This window comes from Zonotrichia albicollis, chromosome 1, assembly GCF_047830755.1.
Source record: "Zonotrichia albicollis isolate bZonAlb1 chromosome 1, bZonAlb1.hap1, whole genome shotgun sequence".
Lineage (NCBI taxonomy): Eukaryota > Metazoa > Chordata > Aves > Passeriformes > Passerellidae > Zonotrichia > Zonotrichia albicollis.
This window is the reverse complement of record NC_133819.1, coordinates 133,032,854-133,041,385: the sequence shown is the minus strand read 5'-3', so window position 1 is coordinate 133,041,385 and position 8,532 is coordinate 133,032,854.

Sequence of the window (8,532 nt, the reverse complement as noted above, 5' to 3'; positions counted from 1 at the left end):
TGCTGTGAGCAAGCCTGGGAAATGTCCCTGGGTGAGCAGCACCTTTGCCATCAAGCAGCTGTACCCAGCACACCCCTTTTCCACTACATCAGAGAAGGGAGAGCTGCAGGACGCTCTCAACCACAGGTAGCAGTGGTGTCACCACCTTTTCTCAGCCATCCTGACAGTTCCTACTTCTACTCCCTTTCTGAAGTTCTTGGGTCCTTCAACTGAAAACAATCTGTGGCCAGAAGTAACTCATACAAGGGATGAAGGTACAAAGGATGAATTTCATGTGAGGAAGAATTTATCAATTATTGTTTGCACCTGTAAAATGCAGGAGAACATCACATGCCATCCTCTGACTGCTTACTACACTTACACTTACATCTCATGTCAACACCTCCTGACTGCTTACTACACTTTTTGCTTTAGCTTCTGAGGTCAACCCATCTTGCCCCTTACAGATGTAGACAGATATAGATGATCTAGATACAGAGATATATACCTGCAAAGGCCAGGGCAGCAGCACCAGCTCTGAACTCTCTCAAGGCACCAGCTTTCCCTGAAGATAAGGACACCTGGCCAACAGCATCTGCAGGAGCCTGTATCAGAGCTACCAGCAGCCATCACCCCTAGCTTTAGATATGCAGCTTAGAAGTGCTTTGGGTCAGTTAGGGACCAGTCTGGGACACTCTACTGTCCAGCAAGCCAAGTTTTAAGTTTTTCAAAGACAAATATATTCCCAGAGCCAGATGCAAGTAGCTTTTACAATATCTACATTTTTGTTTTACTCTATAACCTGTTCCTACTATCTCAAAAGACTAAAATTTGATTGCTACTATCCTGGGAAACCAGAAACTGACTGAAGACCAGTTAAAACATAGGGTTTTTTTTCTGAGCCATCATCAATATAGCATTGAGTTTTGCATGTTTTGCAAGATGCATACATAGCTTAAACACCCCCCTTCCACTCTCACAGGCACACCCAGGGCAGAGACCAGGAGGAACACTAACAAGCTCTGTAGAAGTATTTATCTTAAAAATAGAAGCCATAGCTCAGCCCCACACTGACTTGCGTGACAGTTGTCTTTACTGACTCTTTGCAGGGGTCTGTGAAACGTTGCCTGTCGCAGCCAAAGAGGCTGATAAACCCCTGACAGGTCCTGCAGGGTTGGAAGGACTCAGCACAGTGATTCTCAGAGGCAGCCAGCACCACCACTCTGTATTGACATTGGCAGGGCTGCATGGGTCCGTCAGAGGGAAACTGGTGACATCATGCAGCCTTCATCCTTGCACAGTGACCCACATCAAAGGCACTTTAATGGCTGCCCAGAGGAATGGACATTCTGTAATACACAATGAATCACGTTTTGAAGTCCTAGGAGGTCATACACAGCTCCTGGCAAATCCAGTGGAGGAAGGTGATGTGGATGACAGCCCTTTAGAGCAGATCCCAGAAGGATTGTAACTGATGGTGAACTAGCCCCCTCAAAGGCTTAGCCTTGCATACTGCAATGCCTGGACATGGACTTACCAGCAGCTCTATAGGGACACTACACACTGTGGTTATCTCAAGTGTTAATACAGCTCAAGAAAGAAAATCCTATTGTACATGTTCTTGTAATGGTCAGAAGTTACCAGGAAGGTTAAATCAGTTGTATATCCATGTTGTTGGATTTAGCTGCACATAGCTTGGGACCCCAGTGATGTTCTGGGCTGCCTTTCCAGCCCTGTGAATCCAGGTCTGCTGGGCAAAAGGCATGGTCCTTTAGCTGTGCCTCCCACCAGCAGCCAGATCCCTTTGCTCTCTGGCTCCCACAGTACTTCTGCACCAGCAAGGGCAGAACAAAGGACCATTACTTGCTTAGCTCTTGAAGAACTGTGTAATGCCTAATTGTATCTCAAGGCTAACTTGAAGCTATGCACTGACATTTAAATAGCGCTCTTTGTTGACCACTGTTACACATATCAATTTTTACCTACAATGTTACACACAGATGCACACTCATATGCCAATAAAAATAATGTGTTCTTCATGACTGGATATCAAAAAAGGAAAATAAAAATGTTTGTTAGGCTTCCTTGCATGCATAGGTCTGCAAAACATTAATTCAAAAATTGCAAAGTCCAGAATACGCAGGGGGATGTAGCATCCCTAAAGTTCAGTCTTATTGCTCACTGCTAGCTAGACCTATTCAGAAACCCAGGACTCCATTTCATGTGAACATGAAGGTCAATATATTTTATTTCCCTGTAGAATGAAATCGAAATACAGTACTCCCAACGGATGCTACCATGAAAAAACAGACTCAGAAGACATCTGGTGGCCCTACAGGTGACCTAGATTCTCTAATTTAGCTGAGGTGGTTGAATCTAAGCCTCTGATATTCCAGGTTCTCTCCAAGGAAAGGTAAAATTCCTTCTGGATGTGAGAAACTTACTCAGCAGCTTCATTTGGGTAGTGCTGTGTTTTAGCAAAGTGTTCTACAATTGGATTCTTGGATGAATCTGTGATTCTGTGAAGCATTTCCCACTAAAAGTCTTGTTCAGCTGGATAGCAAATGTTTTATTCTGGTTAGTCCTAGAGTGAACTCATTGGAGTCACACCTTGTCTGTCCACGAGTACCAGCTCCTCCTCCCCTTTAGTACATCTCAGGGAGGAAAGATCATAAACACAGGAGATGAAATGGGAGTTTCTGGATCTCTGAAATCAATTGAACACGTGTGGGAAACTCTTAGGATACAAGTGGACCTGCCTGCTGGTGCAGCTGCCCCTCCCCAGTCCATCCTGTGCAAGGCCAGGTCCCGTTGGCCATGGACAGCCCCCAAGTGCCTCCGAGCCCACCAGCTGAAGGCACTCGGGGTTCTCAGCACCTGACAACAAGTGCAGGTACTTCAATGTGCTGAGAACACTGAGGAGCAGCACGCTGGTGAACAGCTGCCTGGGAGACAGAGGTGAGTGGAGACCTTTGCCTTTCTTTATGAGCATATTGCAGCTGCTGGCAGGTCTCTGTTCACAGTTGACAAAACAGCAGAGGAAAACAAAGGAGGAGAGGAGGCCTGTGTCTGCATCTGCAAGGGAGAGGGAATCCAGAGATTATTCACTGCAGCTGCAAGCTTCATCATGGGCAACTTCAGCAGGAAGAGTTTTCCTACTTGCCAAAAAGATCACCTCAAAGTGTTTAGTTGTCCCAAGCTGTGCTGAGCAAAGCAGAAAAGTCATTATTTCTTTGATCAACAGTTCAAAGTGGGACTCAAAAGGCTGAGGCTGTTTGCAAACTCATTTTCAGAGGAACCTTAAAAAAGTTAAGGGCAGAGCTTGTTCAGAACTGGTAGTTACCATGTGGTGATCCACTCTCCCAATCAGGTTCCAAACAGAAAAGTGAGGATTTTCTCTAAAAACCTGGCAAGTCACAGATTTCCTGAGTCAAGTGAGAGAGATGCTATTTGCATAAACCATTCTCAAAGTCCTTGTATGAGAGAAGAGTTTCTTTCTGGTCTGAATACAATCAAATCAGAGCATGGAACTGCTCACCAGACTCACTCCAATTCCTCTGGCCATCTCAAAGGCAAAGCTGATGGTTTGAGAGGAGCTAGAGACAGATTTCCCACTGACATCACTTTCCCAGCTATGGCAGAAACCACGTCTTTATTGTTCAGGTGTTTAATGCGGCCAGAGCAGTCAGTAATAAAAAGTAATGACTCTGTGTATGTAACGCAGACAAAAATCTAGTGACATGCAATTCCGTGGAGTCCTCAGGCTCCCTCCATATGCTGCTGTCAGTTTCATTCCTCTGCTGTGTAATTCTAGAATGTCTTTTTCCTATGAAATATAATTGCCTGTGTCTTTTCCTGAAGATGGCAAGAAGATCTCTCCCATGCACTGCAGGATGCACTCTGTAAGGATCTCCACAGAAAGTGAACACTGGAAACCATGTATAGAGGATTATGCTGCCCCAGGCACTCCAAATCACACCTACCTGCTGCTTCCACTGAAACACATCCTCAGAGCTCATATTTTCTACTACTGCTGCTAGTGGGAATCCTCCCACCCTTTCTTCCTTCTTGTATGATTAAGTCAACTTTTTTAGAAAAGCAGGTTTGCAGGAAGCTGTACTTTTGAGGGCATGCTTGCGCTCCTGCTTAGACCCAGACCCAGTCCTAAGGCCTACAGGCACTACTACCCGTACTGCAAGTTTGGGTCTAGCACACAGCACATCTGTCACTAAACCCCAGGCCCTGCACTAGACAGTGATCAGCACTGTGCCAGGAAGCTTTCTGCAGTTCTGGAAAGCAACCTCAGCTCCCTTTTGGAGATATAGTGGATGGGATGTATGTTTGTGTTTTGACACAGTAAGTAGGATTTAATTGCCTCAGCACTGGACTTTTGGCTATTTGAGATACCCCAGCCAGTGTCACCTGGCCCCAAGCAGCTAGAGAGTGGAGTTTCCCATAAACCCTCTCCCCACCAAGCACCAGAGGATGCCTTGGTGTGTCAGGTCCTCTCAAGTGTCACTAGATATCTACAGCTGGGAAGCTGCACTGGCTGGTTGGTGCCTTCTCAAGGAAACTCCCAAGGAGAGGTTAAAACACAAGTATAAATGCTTAAATAGACATTCATGGTTTATGACTGAGCTACCTGTTTTCTAAAATGGTTTGGAAGTGATTCTGTTGCCTGACTTAATTTGCAAGCAGCAGTGCATCAGCTTACATGTGTGAATGTGTATTTTTTTCTCTGTCAGTGACTGTGTGTGTACAGTTCCAGCACACAGATAACACTCAAAAAGCACCTAAGCAGGTGGAGATAATGTAGGTCTGGCTTGGCTCTAGATGTAGGTCTTAATTCCTTCAAAGTCAGGAGATGCTGGGATCTGAGGTTTTGCAGCAGACAGAGCCCTACAAACCCCAGCTTTACTTGCTCCCTCCTTCTGTCTCCTGATGTGGAATGGCAGAGGAAAGCAGGCAAAGCTGATTGCCAAGTGGGCACAACCCAAGGGGAAAATTCCTCCTAGCCTCGGCAGGGGAGTTCATGTCTGTGCTGGTGCAAAAGGCCTACTTACCTCAATCTTTGCTTGTCCAGTTCCAAGTGTAATTAATTGACATTAAATTATCCAGCCATTTTTCAAATCCTGACCCATTGTTTGAATCAGTGACCTCCTGCAGTACCAAATTCCACAGGTTGACTACATACTGTGTGAAGTAATATTTCTATCCATTTACTAGCCATTAATTTCTGACCTTTGGGAAATCTGAAATATGTATGATCATGTGAAGGATCTTGAGCCGTTCACAGTTGTGTGTTGTGCAAAACACATTTGATCGTTTAACCAAGTCCTGAGTTCATTTGGCCCCAACATGAGCACCAGGCAAGACAAATTAGCCCAGAAAGCAAGAGAAATAGCAAGAAGCAAGCTGCCAGCTGTTAGATGAGCAAACAGGGAGCTAAAGAGATTCCCAGAGCCAAATTGTTATCTTATTTATGCTAGCATAAATCTAAAGTAACTGCACTGAATTACCCTGGATTTATCCTTCTGTAAAAGACATCAGAATCTGACACTCACTTTGGAAATTTCCTGCCTCCGATTTCCATTCTTCCTAGAAACAGAATGAGACACCATTGTGCCACAGCTTTGTCAAGTATTTCTTTACAGAAAAGTATCAAATAACTGATGGTTCTGAGGAAAAACAAAATCCCTTGCAAAACTTTCAATAATCAAAAGAAATCCCACAGTTTTACAAATCCAGAGGTTGCAATACCAAGAGAAGTAGACAGAATTAATTTTTAGACTGTCCTTTGTCTCTCTTTGGTCCCTACAACTATCTGCTTCTGTGAAATCCAGTTTTGGGTCTCAGTCAATCCTAGCTGTGGAAGTGAGTTTGATAAGTGGGAAACACAAAAGGAGAGCAGGAATGGAGATGTTGCAAATGAAAAAGAAACAGGCAAGTTTGAATGTGCTTTATAAATTCAAGGGCCCTCTTGTTCTTTATTTTCTCTTCTCATTGTCCCTTACAATTTTATCACAAGGTTGCTGCAAGAGCAAAGCAAAACACAAATATTGCAAAAGAAATGCAGAACAGGCTAAGTGATATAATAGTATGTTATTATGAACCAGCCTGTCCTACAAAGAAAATTACTACTTCCCTCATTTCTAGTAAAACCCTCAGCGTATTTTCTCTCACACATACAATTTTATTGCCAGGGTGTTTTATGTGAGATGTGCTCAATTTGCAAAAGTAGTTCTGAAAAGTTTCTTAAATTATTACCTTGCAAAACATTCTAGGGTATTTAATTGAAATGGCATCACTGTGTTTTAAAACATTGTAGTGTTAAATAAACTTGACCTGTAGCACCAAAGCGCTCATTTTTCTTCCCTGCGTCATCCCCTTGAAATGTGCATGTACAGCAGCCTGACTTCTCCAGCTGAAAAACAACTGCAAGCCCCCATCAAAAATAATGGCACTGCCACCTTTCCTCTTGTCATTGAGACTAATAGAGGAAGAGGCTTTAAGGAAGAAGTGCCCTCATCTTAACTACCAATGGAAAATGAGATTGAATGAGACAGGTATGTAAGCATACAATTGTGCTCTGGTGCTGGTCCTGCTCGTGCAGTCACAGAGCTCTGCCTGCAGCCCCAGCTGGCAGCCAGCTCTGCCTGCCCGTGCTCTGGGAGTGGAGGGCAGGAGTGGGCAGGGGGGATCACACCAGGAATGGGGACAATGCTCCCAGCAAGACCAGGAGCGACCCAGGAGAGCTCACCATCTCATGGCCAACATGTGGATGGTCTCCAGCTAACCCTGCCCCTCACCGGGGCTGTGGACATCTCCAGCTGCCTCCCAGGAGTCATGTATAACCTTTGCAAAGCTCAGGAGCCCCTCATCCCTTCCCTCTCTCCACACTATGATGGCTGTCCCTCCTCCAGCACTGATTTTTTTTTTTTTGTCAGAATTAAAGAGGAAGGCACAGCTCAGTGCAGTTACCCAAATTGCATAATTGTTCTGTATGTGTGAGGACCAATAAAACTATTAGCTGCAGGCATCAAGCCAAGAATCCATTAATGACAAACTGGTATCTCTCCAGGAATGTAAAATGTTTTATTAAATAAACATTTAAACCAGGAAACTTTTAACTTCTGTCACCAGGTAAAACTTCATTGTGACTCTATTGGAAGGAGGGATAGCCAGGACATGGGCAAGGAGACTTTGTTACACTGATAAAAAACTATTTAGTACCAAGAGGGGCTGGTGTGCTGTGTTTTTACTGTGTTTACAAAGCATGACGAATGAAGATCAATGCTTTAATGGGACCAGCACGCTGACTAGATGGAAAGGAAAGAAAGCAGTGGTATGTGCAGGCAGAAGGTTCCATCATGCAGGATGACAGTCAGAAATCAGCTCACTGAATTTTGTAACTTTTCCTATGTGGCATCACTGCTCTGTTATTTATGGTTTTCCAGTGAAAACCAGACCTGCAAATTGGAAATACAGACACGGAAGTTCCCACAATTCACAGGAGGCCAGGGAAGTGGTCACAGCACCATGCTGACAGAGCTCAAGAAACATTTGACAATGTTCTCAGGCACATGGAGTGACTCTTGGGGTGCTGTGTGCAGGAGTTGGACTTGATGATCCTGATGGGTCCCTTCCAATTCCACATATTCTATAATTCTATGATAGCTGAGACACAGAAGGAATTAATCTCTTGGAATTCATGAGGAAAAGAGAAAGAATTGTTATACAGCTACCTCCAGGTCATGCCATTGAAAGGATCATGGTGTACTGAAGGTGGGCTGCAGGATAGGTATTAATAAGGCTAAGGGGTGACTTAATGGGCAGCTAAAGACAAAAGCACATGACAGGAAATTTTGAATGCTTTCAGGGGTAAGACTCCTGTAAGAAATCCTGTGGCTTTTCTAAACTCATGCACAGTCAAAGTCATTGAAGAGAAACAGTTAAAATATATGTGCTGCCAGATAGAGCATGGCATAAAGATGAGACAAAAATGTATTGTGAGGGTCAGTGTAAGCTTGTGTCACCCTTCTGGGAAAGGGTGGGATATCCACTAGAATCTGAAATCTGTGGTGACAGTGCTGGGTGCAGTCTCAGTGGTGGCCCCAGCCCCAGGCATCCCACCAGGTGTTTCATACTCTGCACAGAGCCCATGGAGCTTCTCTTCCCCTTCAGCCCTGAAATCATCCTGTCTGACAACTGGTGCCCCAAATACACACAAATTCTTCCACCCAGGTCCTTCCCAAGGAAGGGACCTCCTTGGTAAGTTGTGAGCACCCAAAATTTTAGATTGTCAGTCCAGACCTGAAACTGTTCCTGCAGCCTTGACAAATCTTCTCACGTCTGTTATTCCTATTCTCTGTAGAAGAAAATCAGTCTGAGACTGACACAGGTGGATGTGGTCTCAGTTGCAGGCTGTGTATGAAAGGCACCTGTGTCACATTTCCATCCAGCTCCCAAGGCCAGCATAGAAATCTGAGGAGAGTACTCAAGATGTAAGAAGGCAGAAGGAGCAAGTCTGCCAAAGAGAATGTAGCCTACCAT